The following is a 19081-nucleotide window of genomic DNA, read 5'->3' as shown; positions in this document are numbered from 1 at the left end:
CTCTGTTTAAGCCATGCAATCTATCCAGAATTGCAAATTGTCCCATGGAGTGACATGTATAAATAGATATTCAAATGGTTAAAAATAGAAAATTCATATTTACAAGTTGTAGAAATGAAATCCATTTCTTTTTCTGCAAAATGCTTCCAAATTCATAAGATCAGCTATGAACTAGTAGATAATAAATCCTACAACCCTGATCCAAGCCTGTTGGTTGCAAATGTAATGCCCTGCTATTTTATAGTTCCTCTAATGAATATATAATTACAACTTTCAAAAATTGTATGCAGAGACCCATTCAGGGATTCAAGTCACTCTATTCACAGAGCTATTTTATGTCATTCTTGCTAAAGTTGCACAGGAGAATAATTGTGTTTCTTCCTCTTGTGCTTAAACATAACCCTGCCATAAGTTAATAAAAGTATGAACACCTTATTCATATTCAGAAGGCAGATCAGCAGCAAAGTTCCTGCTACATGTCTACAGTCAGGACAAGTTAATCCAACATCAAATATGTATCACTTGGGATTGCTTAACATGAGCATCTGGCTCCAAACTTCACATTGTAATCCAGTACCAATCACCAAGAGGCAAAGAGGACCAGGGCTGTCATTTCCAGGCCAACAAATGAATAAATCAGGCAGAGACAGTTTGATAGAAGATTACAAGAAACTTCTGGTTCAGGAAATCTCCTTGCTTTTGGATTCAAGACCAGAATGTAATTATTTGTGGGGACTACAAATTCATTTCCTCAGTAATATTCTCAAGTTCCCAGGTATGCTGAGCAGAGTTAGGGACTGGGTGCAGAATCAAGGAAGGTCTCAGGGATGAATGTTCTGCATGTGAACATCCTCATCCTATGCGACAGTAACTGGGTCTCAGTCCTGGCTCCTGCTCCTGACTGCAACTTCCTTCCAATGCAGACTGTTGCAGGCAACTAGCATGGCTCAGCTGGTTAGATTATTGCCACCCATATGAGAGACCTGCATTGTGTTTTCTTATACATGGCTTTGGCATGTCCGGGGTTATTTCAAGCATTTAGGGAATATTCCCTTTCCCTCTTCCACAAATTATTTTTAAAAGATTTATTTTTATTTGAAAGGCAGATTTATAGAGACGAGATAGAGAGAAGGATCTATCCAGTGGTTTACTTCCCAGCTGTATGCAACTGCACCAGCCAGAGCTGAGCCTATTTAAAGCCAGGAGCTTCCTCTGGATGCATCGCATGGGTGCAGGGACTCAAGCCTTTGGGCCATCCTTCACTATTCACCAGGCCACAAGCAGGGAGCTGAATGGGATGTGGTACAGCCAGGAAACAATCCCACAGGTTACCCATAGGGCATCCTGGTGCATGCAAGGCAAGGATTTTGCCACAGAGACATCATGCCAGGCCCATGAATGTTCTTTAAGTTTTCTCTATTTTCACAGATCTTTGGAGATTTTTGAACCAATTCTGCAGGTTAGAGACTTTGGGAACACAATAAGTATGGTTTCAGAAAAAATGTTTAGCCGGGTGTAATCCAGACAATAAAATAAGAAAACATTTGAAGGAGGAAATGATCAATTGGGCCAAGTGCTTCTGAGAGATTAAGACAGAATTCACATTAATGTGACCATGTGCTCAGCTACTTAGGGAAAAAGGAAAACTATTGTTTAACAAGCTTGAGAATTTTAAAAAGAAATAAACCAATATTGTAATACAGTGGGTTAAGCCACAGCTAGGAAACCTATTTTGGAGTATGCCTCCTTTTGTCCCAACTGCTGTGTTTCCCATGAGTTCCCTGCTAATGGGCCTGGGAAGTAGAGAATTGCAGTCCAAATACCTGGCCACCTTCCATGCACGTGGGATACATGGATAGAGTTTCTGGTTCCTGGCTTTAACTCAACCCAACCCTAGTCACTGCAGCTCCTTGGGAACTCAACCAGTATATGAATGATCTTGCTGCCTTTAAAATAAAGAACTAAATCTTTAAAAAAAAAAAACATATATTCATTTAGAGAACAGAGATAGTAAATGGGGCCACAGTTAAAGTAAAAACATGATTCAACAGAGCAATTAGTTTTAAGATAGTTATCTAGAATTTTCACCTGCTAATTGAATGGATTTAATGGAGAAAATCAACACAAGGTAAAATCCTTATACAGTGAACTTTCAGACTCTGCTGAAGGAATAAATGAATGAATGAAACCTGCAGAATTGCTGCCCACCTATCAAACTGATGCAAGGGCTACCCATTAGTCATTGTCCTTTATCTGCTGAGTTTGAATTCTCTGTGACAGCCTAGGTCTCCCTTAACTCCTCCAGTAGAAAAAAAGGATACAGCGCTTGTATTTCAGGTAATACTCAATTGCTTTTGCTATCCTCATTCCTACGCCAGCCCCCAGTACTAAGCTAATAAAGGGTGATCAGCAAGAAATCAATTACTGATCACATAGCTTCAGCAGATGCCTGCTATAATAAACACTCAGATAGCTAACTTCAGGCCACAGGTGTCTCCATCATTATTACTATGCAGACATATAAATTAAATTATATGTCTTGGATCTCTGAAATGCACAGCATCCAATTCATTCCTTTTTTCTTAATAAAGCTTATTGGTTTGTTGGATGGAGAGAAAGAGAGAGATTTTTCAGTTTCCTCACTTTCCAGATTGCTGCAATAGCCAGTGCTGGATAAGGCCTAAGTCAGAAACCAGGAGATCCATCCTGGTCTCCCACATAGGTCGCAGGGTCCCAAACAGCTAGGCCATCTTCCACTGCTTTTCCCAGGATAGTAGCAGGGAGCTGGGTTGGAAGTGGAGCAGCTTGGACAGGGAGGGACCTGGCACCGATTTGGGATTCTAGTGTTATGGGCAGCAGCTTAACCCCCAGTGCCTCCTTATCTCCATTTATGAGACAGTATAGAAAAGGTACCTGTCTTTTCACCTTGAAAACAAAGGAAAGCCTTAAAATGATATAAAATATCATGATGAGAAATATGATAAAATTGATTTAAATGCAAAAATTCAAAAGATGATATTGGCTAAAACTTGATCAGTCATTAAAATATTATCTGTAAAAAGATTACAATCCAATTACCAGATTGTGTGTCATGGCACCCTAGAGAGACACAACAAATTCCTAAGGTGCAGTGAACTATTTTTAACTCGGGGGAGAACCCACAGATTCTATCATTAATTTATGCTACACTCTTTTCTCTTATGCCATGTCTTTGCCAATTTGAGTTTGACCAGTTTCTCTAATAAAAACCAATTACTTCATGAAAATTGCTGTGTGACAGGTCATGAGAGTAGCCATGTCCAGTCTGAGTCCATGGTTTGAAAAAGTATAGAGTGTCCAACACCCAAACTCATCTCCTTAGTACATAGTTAAAATTCTTAAAAAAATGAAGTACATTTTTTCATGAAAGAAAAGGATATGATTGTTCATATGATAATGAACCTATGTGAAGCACAGAAAAATAATAGCCCTTGGGTAATGATTAGTGTCTGTGCCTCAAGGAGCTAAGGGCTCTGACCTCGTCATCCTGAGGGCTAGTAGACCTCCAAGGTAGAGCAAAACAAATAGCTGTCGTAGTCTAACACCATTAAACATTAGGCTCACGTTCTCTGGTCCATAACTATCTTCCCCATCATAATAAATTAATTTATCTGCAACCCTGCTCTTGGTACAATAGGATTTCCTGCCACTGGTGTTAGAAGCTAAGTGATTATGATTCTTACTTACATGCTTCTCTGAGAGCCAGATGACCATGAGGTGTACCAGGGGATGGTTGCACCTCAAAGTACAAGCAGAATCAACTGGCTGCACTTTCAAAGTTCAGAGACAATGACCAGAGCTTAGCTTGGAGATACACTCACTGCATAGCTGTATATACATTTATTTAAACACATGCACATGTAAACACATATACAAGGGTACTTCAAAAGGATTATGGAAGCTTAAACGTGTTTGACACAAAAATAAACACTTGGTATAAAGTGGAAGTTTGCATAATTTTTTTTAATAATCTTACTTAGTTGTTTAGGGTACAAAGGGTCAAGGGCTACAGGAAAGTGGGTAATACCATTGTTTCCACACTAATATTTTTCCCTGTGACTGGAGTCAGGGGAGAAACAAAGGGAGAAGCCCCACCCAGCCTCCCACCCATCCCACGTCCCCTATGTGAGGCACGCTCTGAGGGTCCTACTCAAGCAGTTTTGATAGTTCAACAGTTCTGAATTGCTGCCAATCTTGCTGTTCCAATCACGATGAAATCTCTTCAGAACCCATTGGTTGACATGGTCTTTTCATGGTTGGGGTTCTGAGCTCAGCAGTTCAGTTGGAGGGATCTCCAAAGAAACTTTGTCTGAGATGATCCCAGACCTGATTCTTGTGTGAGTTTGCCAGTACAGAGTCCGTCACAGTCTGTCACTCCAATCAGCTTATGCACATGCTGGTCATTGCAATTGCTGGGTCAATAGTACTGGTTTTTCATGGAGTCTTTGAAGGTTCCTAGTGTTTATTGATTTTGTACATATCTACAGATGAAATTGTATAGTACCTCAGGGAAGTCTGAAAGCTAATTGTACTAGTTTGTACTTTTTTGGACAACTGGCACAGAGGTCCATTTGATCCTCTTGCAATTCTGTATAATGGGTACCATTTTTACAGGTGCAATTACAGAGTGAAACAATTTGTACCAGACTGTGAAACAGGTGCTGTGTGTTGTGTTTCTACTCAGATTTTCTGATTACTATTCCCTTCATTTTATTTGTAAACTGAGTACGTCATTTCACCCAAAGGAACTCAGTTTCAAGGATGTGTTGGATTAAAAACATACATAAGCAAATAAAAGCAATTAAATACAATTCCAGTCTCTCTGCAACTGAATAATATTAAAGGGAATCTAATTTAAAACTCACAGAGAATCTGCTAAAATTGAAAGCTCTTTCCTCACCTCACCAGCTCCCAGACACACCAGCGTGCCTTCTCTCCATCCCCAGCGTGCCTTCTCTCCATCCCCAGCTGCCCCTATTCTCCATCCCCAGGTCTCACTTTCCTCTTATTCCCTGCTCTGTCACCACCTGCCCAGCGGGCATGACCTGGTGAATCCTGCCCTCACCACTATCCGTCCTGGGCCCCTTTGAGAGCTCCAGGCTCGGTCCCACTCCGTCCTGACAGACACCGGGCCCGTAAGAGCCTGGACAGCCTACTTTTCACTGTCTGACTGCATTTGTACAGGAACCGTAATTGGAACATTCTAATAAAACACTCAGTTAACACGTAATTAACAATAAATATCTGAGTTGCACATTTGATCATTCTTCTTTTTAAGATTTCTTAATTTTTATTGGAAATTCAGATTTACAGAGAGAAGAAGAAACAGAAAGATTTTCAATCCATTGGTTCGTTCCCCATCTGGCTGCGACTGCAACAGCCAGAACTGAGCTATTCTAAAACCAGAAGCTTCTTCCAGGTCTGCCACAGGGGTACAGGGTCCCAAGGCTTTAGGGAAGCCTTTCCTAGGCCATAAGCAGCAGCTGGTAGGGAAGTGGAACAGCCAGGACACAAATCAGTGCCCATGTTGGATTCTGGCAGTTGCAAGGGTAGGATTTAGCCACTAGGCTACTGCGCCGGGCTACAATTTGATCATACTTGTACTTACTTCAATCATTCTCATGTCAGGAAACAAATATTGTTTTTAAAACTACAAACAAGGCCTGGCATGATAGTGTTACAGCTAAAGTCTTTGTCTTGCATGTGCTGGAATCTCATATGGGCTCCAGTTTCTAAGCCCAGCAGCCCCACTTCCCATCCAGCTGCCTACTTGTGTCCTGGGATAGCAGTCAAGGATGGCCCAAACCTTGGGACACTACACCCATGTGGAAGGTGAGGAATTTTTGCACTGGGCTACTGCGCCAAACCCTTTATTTTTATTTTAAGGGCAGAATCACACAGAAAGTAAGAGAGAGAGGGAGAAAGTGGGAGGATAAAGGGAGGGAGAGAGGGGGACAAAGAGAAAGAGAGAGAGATTCCACCTGCTGGCTCATTTCCCAAATAACTGCAACAGACAGAGCTGAGGCTTTGGAAGTAAGGACACAGGAGTCTCCTCTGGGTCTGCCATGTGGCTACAGAAGTCCAAAGACCTAAGCCATCCTCCATTGCTCTCCCAATCCATAAGCAAGTAACTGGATTAAAACTGGAGCAGCTGGGCCCAGCGCAATAGCCTAGTAGCTAAAGTCCTTGCCTTGCATATGCCAGGATCATATATGGGCACTGGTTCATGTCTTAGCTGCTCTACTTCCTATCAAGCTCCCTGCTTGTGGCCAGGGAAAACAGTGGAGAATGGCCTGAATCCTTGGCACCCCATATCCTTGTGGGAGACCTGAAAGAAGCTCCTGGCTCCTGGCTTCAGATCAGCTCAGCCCTGGCCATTGCAGCTGCTTGGGAAGTGAACCAATTGATGCAAATCATTCTTTCTGTCTCTCCTGGTAAATCTGCCTTTCCAATTTAAGCAAAAGTTTTTGTTTTGCTTTTAATGTGGAGCAGCTAAGACAAGAACCAGCACCCTTATGAGATGCCAGCACTGTAGGTGGAGACGAAGTCTAATATGCCAAGGTACCAGCTCAACTATTTTATTTATATATAACATATACAATTATATATAATATTATATATTATATTATTATAATAGTATATAATATTAAATAATGTTATATATATGTACATATATATAATTGCACAGTCAGAGATGCAGGAGGAAGAGAGACAGAAAAGAAGATCTGTCCAATGATTCACTCCCCAAGTAACCGCAATGGCCAGAGCTGAGCCAATCCGAAGCCAGGAGCTTCTTCTGGGTCTCTCACACAGGTGCAGGGTCCCAAGGCTTTGGGCTGTCCTTGACTGCTTACCCGGGCCACAGGCAGGGAGCTGGAAGGGAAGTGGGGCTACGGGGATTAGAATTGACGCCCATATGGGATCCCGGGGCATTCAAGGAGAGGACTTTAGCCGCTAGGCCACACTGCCGGGCCCGACAAATTTAAAGTTTATGTTCAGATCTTTACACACTTTTTGAGAAAATCCTTTTAAAAAATAGTTGAGGGTTCTACATGGTCGCCTAACGGCTACAGTCCTGCCTTGAATGCACCGGGATCCCATATGGGTGCCAGTTCTAATCCCAGCAGCTCCACTTACCATCCAGCTCCCTGCTTGTGACCTGGGAAAGCAGTCAAGGAAGGCCCAGAGGTTTGGGACCCTGCACCCGTGTGGGAGACCCAGAAGAGCTTCCTGGTTCCTGGCTTCAGTTTGGCGCAGAACTGGCTGTTGCACTCACTTGGGGAGTGAATCATCGGATGGAAGATCTTCCTCTCTGTCTCTTCTCCTCTCTGTATATCTGACTTTGTAATAAAATAAAATAAATCTTAAAAAAAAAAAAAAAAAACCTTTAGGGCCCGGCGCGGTGGTGCAAGTGGTTAAAGGTCCTCACCTTGCACGCCCGGGATCCCATATGGGCGCCAGTTCTATCCCGGCAGCTCCACTTACCATCCAGCTCCCTGCCCGTGGCCTGGGAAAGCAGTCGAGGACGGCCCAAAGCTTTGGGACCCTGCACCCGCGTGGGAGACCCGGAAGAAGCTCCTGGCTTCGGATTGGCATAGTATCGGCCGTTGCGCTCACTTGGGGAGTGAATCATCGGACGGAAGATTTTCCTCTCTCTCTCTCCTCTCTGTATATCTGCCTTTCCAATAGAAAAATAATAAAAATAAATCTTTAAAAAAAAACCTTTAAATTTGTCATCTTTAATCAATAAAAATTGTGATGGTCTTTAGCTATTTAGACAAGATATTTTCCACATGGATGAATAAATTAAAGCACTGTACATATTAAATTATGGATAAATAGGGAGCATCTGATTAACAAAAATGTGCTTAGCATTTTAACCATCACTGTAACACATATACCTTACAGTCTAAAGATGCAAAATTGTATCAAAGTTGGATTAGATAGAAAAACATCTGACAATATTCACTGCCTCTTCAGAGTCAAAACTCTGAGCAAACCAGGATTGGAAGACAAATTCTCATTCTGACACACACACATACACACACATACACACATACACGCACATATATGCACATACATACACATACACATGCATAAACATACATATACACACACATACACACATATGCACATACACACACACATTTCTTTGAGTAAGGAGATCCTGTACTTTACCTTCTAGGTTAGTATCTATGATGGCATATTGGTCATCTTATATAGGAGAGAATCGATCTATTTCTTCTTCTTCTCTGTCTCTCTCTCTTTCTCTCTCTCTCTCTTCCTCTCCCCCCATTCCCATCTTCCCTTTATTTAGACCCCTACAGTAAAGAATAATATAGCCAAGGCCTGATCCCATAACTATGACTCTAGAATTTTCCCTTCTAATATCTTGTATTAGTTTAATTATTGATATCAAATTACATTGATCCTAATAGTTGTTACATGAATACTAAATGTAGCTAAATGATACCTTCTGTTTTCTTATTCCAGGCAGCACAGTAAAGTGGTTCATAGTAATTCAACAACTGTCTATTAACTCCTTATTTATTACATAAGAGCAGGAAGTCTTGAAGAAGATTGGCTAGGTTAGTGCTAACATGAGAGCCACTGGCCAAATCCTTACCTTATATATACCGGGATTCCATATGGGTGCTGGTTCATGTCCCAGCCACTCCACTTACCATCCAGCTCCCACTTTTGGCCTGGGAAAGTGGTAGAGGAATGGCCCAAAGCCTTGGGACACTGAACTCATGTGGGAGACCCAGAAAAAATCTTCTGGTTTCTAAACTAACATTGACTCAGCTCTCTCCATTGCAGCCATTTGGGAGTAAGTCAATGAATAGATCTTTCTTTCTCTCCTTCTCTCCTTAAATCTGCCTTTCTGAAAAGAAATTAAATCTTTTTTTTTAAAGAAAAAGAATATTATTCAACAAGATTTTCAGGTAATCAAATCTTTGGACAAGTGTGAGTATAGGAATCTATACTATAAAGATAGAGTTATGGAGAGAAAGGAGAGCTAGAGGAATCTTCCATCAATTGGTTAGTTCCTCTAAACAGCTGCAGTGGCCAGGGCTGAGACAGAAGGACAGCAGGATGCAGGATCTTCATGCAGAGCTTCCATATGGGCACAGGGGTACAGGAGTCCCAGGACTTGTGCCATACTCTGCTTCATTCCCAGGTGCATTAGCAGGGTGCTGGAATTCAAATGAATGCCCATATGGGATGCCAGCATTACAGGGCCATGTATTTTACTACACCATATTTCTACCTGCCCCCCAAATCTGTACTTCAAATTATAATTCTATGATATCAAAACATAGCCAAATAATTCAAGTAATAAAAGTTTAATTCCCAAATTAACATGACTTAGAAGTGTAAAACATACCACTATCTTAACATTTTGATAATGCTGTGCTTATAGCACTTTGGATGATTAATGTAAAATAAATATTACAATTACCACCTGCTTCTTTATTTTTCAATGTGATGTGGACAGTATAAAATCTAACAATGATATAGCTGGCTCTACTAGTAGTGCATGCCTAGACACAAATCCAGAGTTCACCACATATAAATTGTGTATAATTACCTGCAAGTTTTACCTTTTGTACCCTACCTCCAAGCCTATAAAATTGGGTGCAATATCAGTCCCCATTCAATGTCTTTTTGTGAGATATAAATGGGTTAACACATACATGGTTGTAGAGTCCCCAACAAGTCATGAATTCTCATTAAGGATTCATGGTTATTACTACTATTTCTAATTTTATGCAGGTACATAAAGAAGTTTGTAATGCAATTAAAATGTAAAATTTTTATGCAACATATTTTTAAATCCATACATAGCTAACATACATTTTCAAAGAGCTTTTTAAAGACCCCCTGTACATAGTTTTAATACTAATTTTTATCATTTTAATGGCATTTTCATTGAGAGTAGACCTACTGAGAATCAAAACACATAACAACGAAGAGTGTCACCATTAAGATTTTATTTGAGTAAGAATTTTCAAAGGAGATTATAGCTGTCATTTAGATTAATAGCTTAAGAAACTTGATTTTTTTTTTCAGGCAGAGCCAATGTCCTTCTGACATTGTAGTGATTCCTACGCTGCCGTGGCTGCTTGTTTGCCATTTTTATTATATTTTAACAAAGAGCCTTGCTTGCTGCGAGGTATTAAAATTGCAAAGCAGCACACAAAAGGAGATGGCTTATTTCATCCAATTTTCAATAAGGATTGCAGGGTTTGGGATCTTTCTTTATGAACAATGCCTGTTCAATTATAATACATTATTCGCATTATCATCATCTGAATGCTCTCTGAAAAATGAGAAAAAGCTCTCCCAGGATAGTAGAAGGGAGTAGGGGTGCTTTCTGTAGGCACCTGAGTCAGGAAAGGCTGCATGTAACTCTCAGGCTAGACACTGCTGAAGCCAGTTATCAAGGTTATTGTAGGTTGAGACAGTATTATCTTATGTTTTTCTGGAGACTTCCTGACTAACCACCTCGTACTCTTTCTTAGCTGTGGGAATAGTGGGATTCTCCATGAGGTGGCAAACACAGACTCCAACGTGGATTCTCTGACCTGAAATCCTACTGTTGAGTGGGTGACTCAAAATATTGATGAGCCCAACACAATTGCTTGTCCAGTATTTGGATGGAAAAGATGCCGGGGACCTCCATGGGGAAAGGCAGAACTCTTACTTTGTTGTTAATTTTTTTGTTTACTTATGATGTTTACATAGTTGATCAGGGAGAATTCTGAAGGAGGGTACAGCAGATAGATTTTCCCAAAAAACACAGGCTTTAGCCAACTTGTTTCATAATTGTGAGACTCAGATGCAAAGTCAAATAGCTCTACCCTATAATAGTTCATATATCAGAACTCTGCATTTGCCAGCCTTGGCACTCTGGGACTTAAACCAGGGGTCTCATTTCTTGCACTCAGGTTTTCTTAGCTTTCCGGGTTCTAAAGTTTTTACTTAGACTTATCCATGCTTCCAGCACCCCACTGTTTCCAAACTGCAGATGACCATCATAGACATCTTAACTGTCACTATATGACAATTCCTTTATTAAATTATTTTTCATGTACCTAGATAGATACATCAAAAGCTAGACTGCTGATTGTCTCTAAAGAGCTCTAATGTAGTACCAGTTTCAGGAAATATTTTCAAATTGTGAAACTTAAGGGATCTTTCAAAAGGAGTCAGAACTGCTATAGCCCATGATCACAAGTTTCCTTTTTGTCCTTAAATTCCTAACTGATAAAAAAAAAAAAAGTTAGGGCCATGTTTCTTTTTTTGGGAAGTCAGCGATCGCTAGCTCTATTTCTTCATTTTCCAGTCCTTGAGCTGAAGAGACTTACCTTTGAAAGAGAAATTAAGCAGCACATACATATCACAGTAATTTTTGCTGTGATGCCAAGGAGCAGTGATGAGGAATTTCAATCAGAAGGAGTGCCCTATTCCTGTGATATTTAAACCATGAGTAGACAGAAAAGAAAGCCAGGGCCCGGCAGCTTGGCCTAGCAGGTAAAGTCCTCACCCTGAACACACCAGGATTCCATATGGGTACTGGTTCTAATCCCAGCAGCTCCACTTTCCATCCAGCTCCCTGCTTGTGTCCTGGAAAAGCAGTCAAGGACGGCCCAAAGCCTTGGGACTCTGCACCCACTGGGGAGACCTGAAAGAGGCTACTGGTTTTTGGATTGGCTCAGCTCCAGCCTTTGTAGCCACTTGGGGAGTGAATCATCAGACAGAAGATCTTCCTCTCTATCTCTTCTCCTCTCTGTATACCTGACTTTGTATTAAAAATAAATAAACCTTTAAAAAAAAAAACAAAGAAAAGAAAGCAAACCAACAAGATGTTTCTTGGTTGTAAGACACAGCCAATTAGGGGTCTGATTTCTGCTCCCCACACCTTACCACCTGAAATTGATTTGAAATATATGGTGGAGCTATAGTTACAACTAACTGTGTGTGTTCAAATCAGAGATGATAGCTGCTTACGCAGTGCTCTATGGAATATGGGACTGTTTTACTTCCATTCCTAAACACCAACTTATTCCTTATGAATATCTTTCTAGTTTTTAAGACAAATGTTCTACATAGACAAGACATATTAAGCCTTAGTGATGGCCCTCTCTGGTGTTCATTCAGTGAAAGAGTAGATTGGGGAAAGCAGAACATTATCAGTGGCAGGGTAGTTGAGCGACCTTCAAGGGTTGACTACTCCTTAGAGAGCAGGCCTGCACAGGATGCCCTGAAGGTGCAGTGAAAGAATAGGAGTATTTGAAAGGGCCCTAGACGCTCACTGATACTTAGATCACACTTGAAATTGCAGGAGGGCATGTGCTCTGGCTCAGATTTTCGCCTCTCCACAATTTAGAGAAAGAATGGACAAGGTCAGGGATTCGAGAGAATGGAGTAATTCTTGATGGCATCTGTTTTAATTTTTGGTCCCTTAGTACCCAATATGATGCTTGATCCATGGTGGATGAGCATAAAAGAAGTCTTGAATAATTCTTAGGCAAAAACATCAACCTTTTTAAAAACCAAAATTAAATATTTTTTTAAAGATTTATTTTATTGGAAAAGTGGATATACAGAGAGGAGAAACAGAGAGGAAGATCTTCCGTCCGATGATTCACTCCCCAAGTGAGCCACAGCGGCCGATGCTATGCCGATCCGAAGCCAGGAGCCTCTTCCAGGTCTCCCATGCGGGTGCAGGGTCCCAAAGCTTTGGGCTGTCCTCCACTGCTTTCCCAGGCCACAAGCAGGGAGCTGAATGGGAAGCGGGGCCACCGGGATTAGAATCGGTGCCCATATGGGATCCCGGGCGTGCAAGGCAAAGAGCTTAACCACTGCACCATTACACAGGGCCCCAAAATTAAATATTTTTAATCATCACCTTCTCTTAAACAACTCTCCTAGAACATCAATCAATACCTAATTATTATCACCTTCTCTCAAACAACTCCCCATACCTGATTAATGATCTAGGCAGCTATTGCTGCTTCCATGGGCGCCCACATGTTCAATGTACACACTTACTATTTCAAAAAGAACCCAAAGGAGTAATCAGGTTTTAAGATTTAAAAACAGAGTTTAGGGCATGGCATGGTAGCCTAGTGGCTGAAGTCATTGCTTTGCACACTCCCAGATCCAATATGTGTGCCAGTTCATGTCCTGGTGGCCCTGCTTCCCATCCAGCTCCCTGCTTGTGACCTGGGAAAGCAGTCGAGGACAGCCCAAAGCCTTGGGATTCATGTGGAAGACTTGGAGATAGCTCCAGGCTCCCGGCTTCCAATAGGATCAGCTCTAGCCATTGTGGCCACTTGGTGAATGAATCAGCAGACAGATTTTCCTGTCTCTCTTCCTCTCTGTAATTCTGACTTTCCAGTAAAAATAAGATAAATCTTTAAAAAATGTTTTGAAATAAAAACAGTTCATTGTTGACCCACAGTTGACAACGGAATATTCCATAGTTTATGTGATATAGTTTTTTCATATAAAGAAGCATGAAGAAAAAAGATAAAATGTTGAACAGTGAGAACTGCTTCCACTTAAAACCCTCTCTTGGGATTATTGCTACTTATACTGCAGAAGATTTCTTGCAATTTTTCAAAAAACAAATTAGCTGAAAGCAGAAATATCCTAGAGATAATCTGATCTGCCTGCAGTTAAAATTCATAGGCTTAGGGATTGAGTATTGAATGTGGAGGTGAAGACACCACTTGAAGCACCCGTATCCCTGGCAGAGTATCTAGGTTGCTGCCCATCCCAGGTTCTTGTCTTTGCTGCCCATCCCAGATTCTTGCTAATGCACAAGATGGGAGCTTGCTGGGAATTTTCAATACTTGGGCCCCTGCGATACATACGGAAGACTCAGATTGAATTTTGGGCTGCTGGTTTTAACTTGGTCCAGCTCTGGTAAGCATTTGAGGAGTGAACCAGTACATGGAAGATTCTCTCTCATTCACTTTCTCTGTCTCTCTGCCTTTAAAAATAAATAGGAAATATATCCAAATTAAAATTTTTTTAAAAATCTGTCCCAAGCATTAACTGTTTCAAGTAACTTGAATAAACCAAGTTAGCCTTAACCATGTTATCACGTAGTGGACCATCACATTAGCACCACTATCTCCCTCCCCTGCTCCACCAGTGTGTCCACACATGTCCACACACTCAGGCCTCTGTGGCTGGCCTGCTCTCTATGCAATGACTTCCCTGTAAGTCACTTGTACTTTTCCATGAGATGTCAGGGCAGCTTGAACAATTATAAGCCACTCCGCTTGCTCATTAGGCTTTGTGATATTCTGGCTCTAAGGTGTTATCCGGATCCCCTATATGAGGGAATGTTTTCCAAAGCTTATGCAAAATCTGTGCTATCAAAATATTGTGTAGGAATGTGAAATTCTTTGCATGAACAGAAGCATGCTTTTTTTTCATTCCATTTTCCACGTTTTATGCTGTCACCCTCCTACAGTAACTGCGACACCTGAGATCATGACAGGTTCTAAGCTGTCTCCTTGCAGTCACACAGCTAGTTATTGTAGGCTGGCCTTGAATTCACTCACTCCCGGCCCAGTGGTCTGACTGTCAGATCCCACTGGACAAGAAAATCTGGCTGTTTGTAGTCGATGCAGTGCGCCCATGTTTCCTGGAGAAAGCACAGACCGGCAGCGGCATTGCTTTCCTCGCAGCTGATGCAGTTCTCCATGAAAGCATATCCCTCTTGCTAAAAGTAAATTAAACAGCATAATCTTTTCATAAACTGGATTTAGTAACAAATTCTCTATGATAAACAGCATTCAAATTGGAATCACCTCCTCTGCCACGTGAAATTGAGGTTTACTTTCGATGTGCTATCTCTTTGATGACAACTGACTACAAATGTAGGATCATTTAGTAAGCAAATAAACCACTCAGTTAGGAAGTCACGTAATACATAGCAATTTCATAAATCTCATTTCATCTTGCTTTCCACTGGTTTGAAAGAATTAAAAAAAACATTAAAAATACATTAAGTAAATTGTGGTATTAACGACTCCATTTAAATTGTTCCATGATTTGTGAAAACACAAAGAATAAAAATATACCTTAGGAAGGCAAACAAGAAAGTTAGGGAAACATTTGGCCTATCAGTTAAGACACTCAACATCAGAACACCTAGGTTCAAGCCACAGCTCCAGCCCGCAACTGCAGCTTCCTGTCATTGTGCCTCATGGAAGACGGCAAGTGATGGCTTGTCCAGAAGGTTCCCTACCTCACACGTGAGAGATATGCATTGAATTTCTAGCTCCAAGCTTTGACCCAGCCCAGCCATACCTGGTGTGAATAATTAGCGCCAATAGATGGCACTTGATCTTACCTCCTGAATTAAAAAAAAAAATGCCTAAGGGAATGACTTTCCAATGGGGATTCCTAGATTTTAAAGACTAGTTAGAGGATCACAAAAGGAGTATTTTTTGACTAGACCTCTGTCAAGCCAAAAACACTTCATTAAAATGTCTCCCTGAATATCCCCCTTTCCCTCAGATACATGAAGGAAACAACATGGAAATCATAGTCTTTTTTTTTTATTATATTTTGACAATCTTTACATAGTTAATTAGGGTAAAAAGGTTCAAGGGCTACAGGAAAGTGGGTAAGACTAGTATTTTTTCCATATTGTTTCCTTCATGTTTAAGGGGGGGTATTTAAGGGAGAAGGCCCACCCAATTTCCCACCCTCCCCTGGTCCCGGATGTAGGGTATGCTCTGAGGTTCTTGCCCAAATGGTTTTGATATTTCAACAGTTATGAATTGCTGCCAATCTTGCCACTCCAAGCACTATGAGGTCCTTGAAGAATCCACTGATTGACATAGTCCATCACAGCTGAGATGGTTGGTTGACCTGTTCTGTCTTCTCTCTTTTCTTGGTTAGGGTTCTGAGTCCAGCATTTTGATTGGGGAGATCTCCAAAGAAACTGTCTGAGGTGTGCTCAAACCAGATTCTTTCTTGTATGTGCTAACAGGAAATCATAGTCTTACCCACTTTCCTATAGCCCTTGAACCTTTTTACCCTAATTACCTATGTAAAGATTGTCAAAAATATAATTATAAAAAAAGTCTGTAGTTTGTGTTACTGATAAGGGCATAGGTAGACACATTTTATAGACTATGAATTCATAAATGAATTCAAAATAGAGGTGGATGTTTTGTCAGTCTTCAGAGGATTTTTTTTGAAGTTTTATTTATTTTTATTGGAAAGGCAGGCATACAGAGAGGAGGAGATCTTCCATCCAATGATTCACTCCCCAAGTGGCCACAATGGCTGGACTCGAAGTCAGGAGCTAAGAGCTTCTTCCAGGTCTCCCTCGCAGGTGCAGGAGACTTTGGACTGTCCTCAACTGCTTTCCCAGGCCACAAGCAGGGACCTGGATGGGAAGCAGGACCACCAGCATTAGAACTGGGGTCCACATGGGATCCCAGCGCTTTCAATGCATGGACTTTAACTGCTACACTATCATACCGGGCCCCGTCAGAGAGTTTTAATGATGCTGAGACAACTGCCTACCTCATGAAAGGTGTGAGTATGATTAGATCTCTTTTAATCTTTGTACCAGTCAGGGTTCCCCAGGGAAGATTAAGAGAAAGAGAAAGGAATTAGTCCACATGGATAGAGGTTAACACATCTGAAGATCAGCATTTGGCAAGCTGAAGCACTAGGCGAATGGTTAGTGTTATTTCAGTCCAAACGTCCAGGAGGTAATGTTCACAGGGCGTCCAAGCTGGAGAGATCAGTACCCCAGCTCAGAGGCAGTCAGGAAAGAGGAGAGGCCTGCTCACTGTCGTTCAGTTCTGCCAAATCCTTCAACTGACCAGCTGAGGGCCACCCACATTAGAAAGGGAAATCTGTGTTTCTCATTCTAATTTTAATGTCATACAAAAATATCACACAGGTATATATCTTCAATAATCTTTGGTCAAATATTTGAGGAACACAGGGCCAGTCAAGCTGGTACATCAAAGCACTCTAATTAAATATTAAGAATACAAAACAGAGCAGGTGACTGCTGCTTGTTATATATACGAGGCCACTTCAGTTTAGATAAATAGAAAATCCTATAAAGAATAGAAGTTTTAGTTATAGAAATTTTGGACCATAGAAACAATGTGTGTCCTTTAATTTCTACTGTTGGTATTCAAACTGTTGCAGCGTAGAAAGTCTAGAGAAGAAAGGATTATAATTAGGTTCTAGGAGTTATTGCCTTTCTGCCAAGCATGAATAATTCAACTCCCATCATCCAATATGATTGAGTTGGGAAGGATATATATTGCATGTCAAAAGACTCATTCTTACTTTTAACGTGAACATCCGATAGCTAGTTATGTTGATGTAAACATAAAAGGTTGAACTTTCTAGAATTTGTTCTTTACCCAAGCTTATTTGATTTCATTTTTGATTTATTTCATTTTCATGTCCTCTGTAACATAAGATTAATTTTCTGATTAGCATAGACATTTTAAGAATGTTCTAAAATTAATACATTCTTGTCAAGAAGTTAGTCTAAACAAGTTATTAACCACTATGCAAATTTAGATACAAAGTTACAGGCAGGCTGAGTGACAGACCAGTTATGACCACTTGCTGTTAATGCCAAAACATGAATTTGCATTCTATCTCAAATGCAGTGAACATTTTCCAGCAAATGGATGGAATTTTGGACTCAATCCATAGAATTATACTTTTGTTGTGCATTTATATACAGTGATATAATTTGCAATGTGTTCTAATGGTCCCTCCAGTGACCATATCTATTAAATTGCCATCAAGATTTACAACAATAGGATCTGAATTAAGTGAATTTGCTCTTTAGTTTAAATGTTATTACTTCAAAAGGAAAGAAAACATTTTTTTGTCTTTTTTCTTCTTTATCTTTTTGTATTTGATGAATAGAATCATTTTGCTGAGGGTTACCACAGTAAACGGTGCATAGCGGGATTGAGTCCCAGAGAGATGGCTTATTTATTTAATTTAAATTTGTTAATATTTTAGAGGAATACCTAATTATTCATGCCTACATTGTCAGGAGACATTTCAATGGCAGAATGATAGACTTATGAATGTTTATGAAAGATACCTATTGTAAAACTAGAAGGGAAATCAGTGGGGAGGGGAGGGAATTTGAGCAGGAGGACAGGAAATCCTAGTTCTTATTAAACTGTGTCATAAAATATATAGAATACAGTAATTTACCTTTAAAAAGAACATGTAATTTAATAGGCATCTTAGTCCAGACTTCTGCAATGTTCTATATTAAAAACTGACTATGCAACCAGCTTTAAAGAGAACAAATCGTGGAATGTAGAAGTTTGAACACATTTCTTTTAGTGCCCGTTTGCATAAGGGAGGGGCTGCATGGCAGTGTGCTAAGACCAGTCCAAACTGGCCTGTGAGAGCAGATGTGCACATGTCTTCCCTACTCTGTTTTGTGACCCCGTATTGTAGCCTAAGATAGATATGCAGGAAGTAATTTAGCCATGTGAAATTGCAGATGCTACACATCAAGGTTTTTAAGTTTTTCCTTTCTATATTTCTGATTGCTAAATATTTACCAATATGCATTTAACTCTATAACGGAAGCCTGGACAAACAGGCTTCCTGAGTTGCACCAGAAAATTCCAGATAAAAGTATAAATTCCAACCCTTGGCAAGGAGAGGATTTGAGTGTTCCTCAGTTATATATCAACAGACATCAAAGGAAAGATGGGAAAGAGTCACACATCTACCTGAAACTCCATAAAGGTCCCACTCGTAAGCAAAGCAACAATGTGTGCAGAACTCAGGAGGCCATCATTAGGAAGGTGTCTGCCAACCGCAGAGAGGGATAAAGTAACGACGGAACACAATCCTCTCTACAGGGACACGTCTTCGCTCCTTGACTAGAAATGGCCTGCATTTGAGAACTCCATCCAGAGATTACAGATTTTGCATTTATATCATAACATTCCCTGTTGATTTGAACTGTTCTCCATTTTTTATTATCATC

This window comes from Ochotona curzoniae, unplaced genomic scaffold (assembly GCF_017591425.1).
Source record: "Ochotona curzoniae isolate NIBS_2020 unplaced genomic scaffold, NIBS_Ocur_1.0 contig_2723, whole genome shotgun sequence".
NCBI classification, from domain to species: domain Eukaryota; kingdom Metazoa; phylum Chordata; class Mammalia; order Lagomorpha; family Ochotonidae; genus Ochotona; species Ochotona curzoniae.
Note: the sequence above shows the minus strand (reverse complement) of the source record.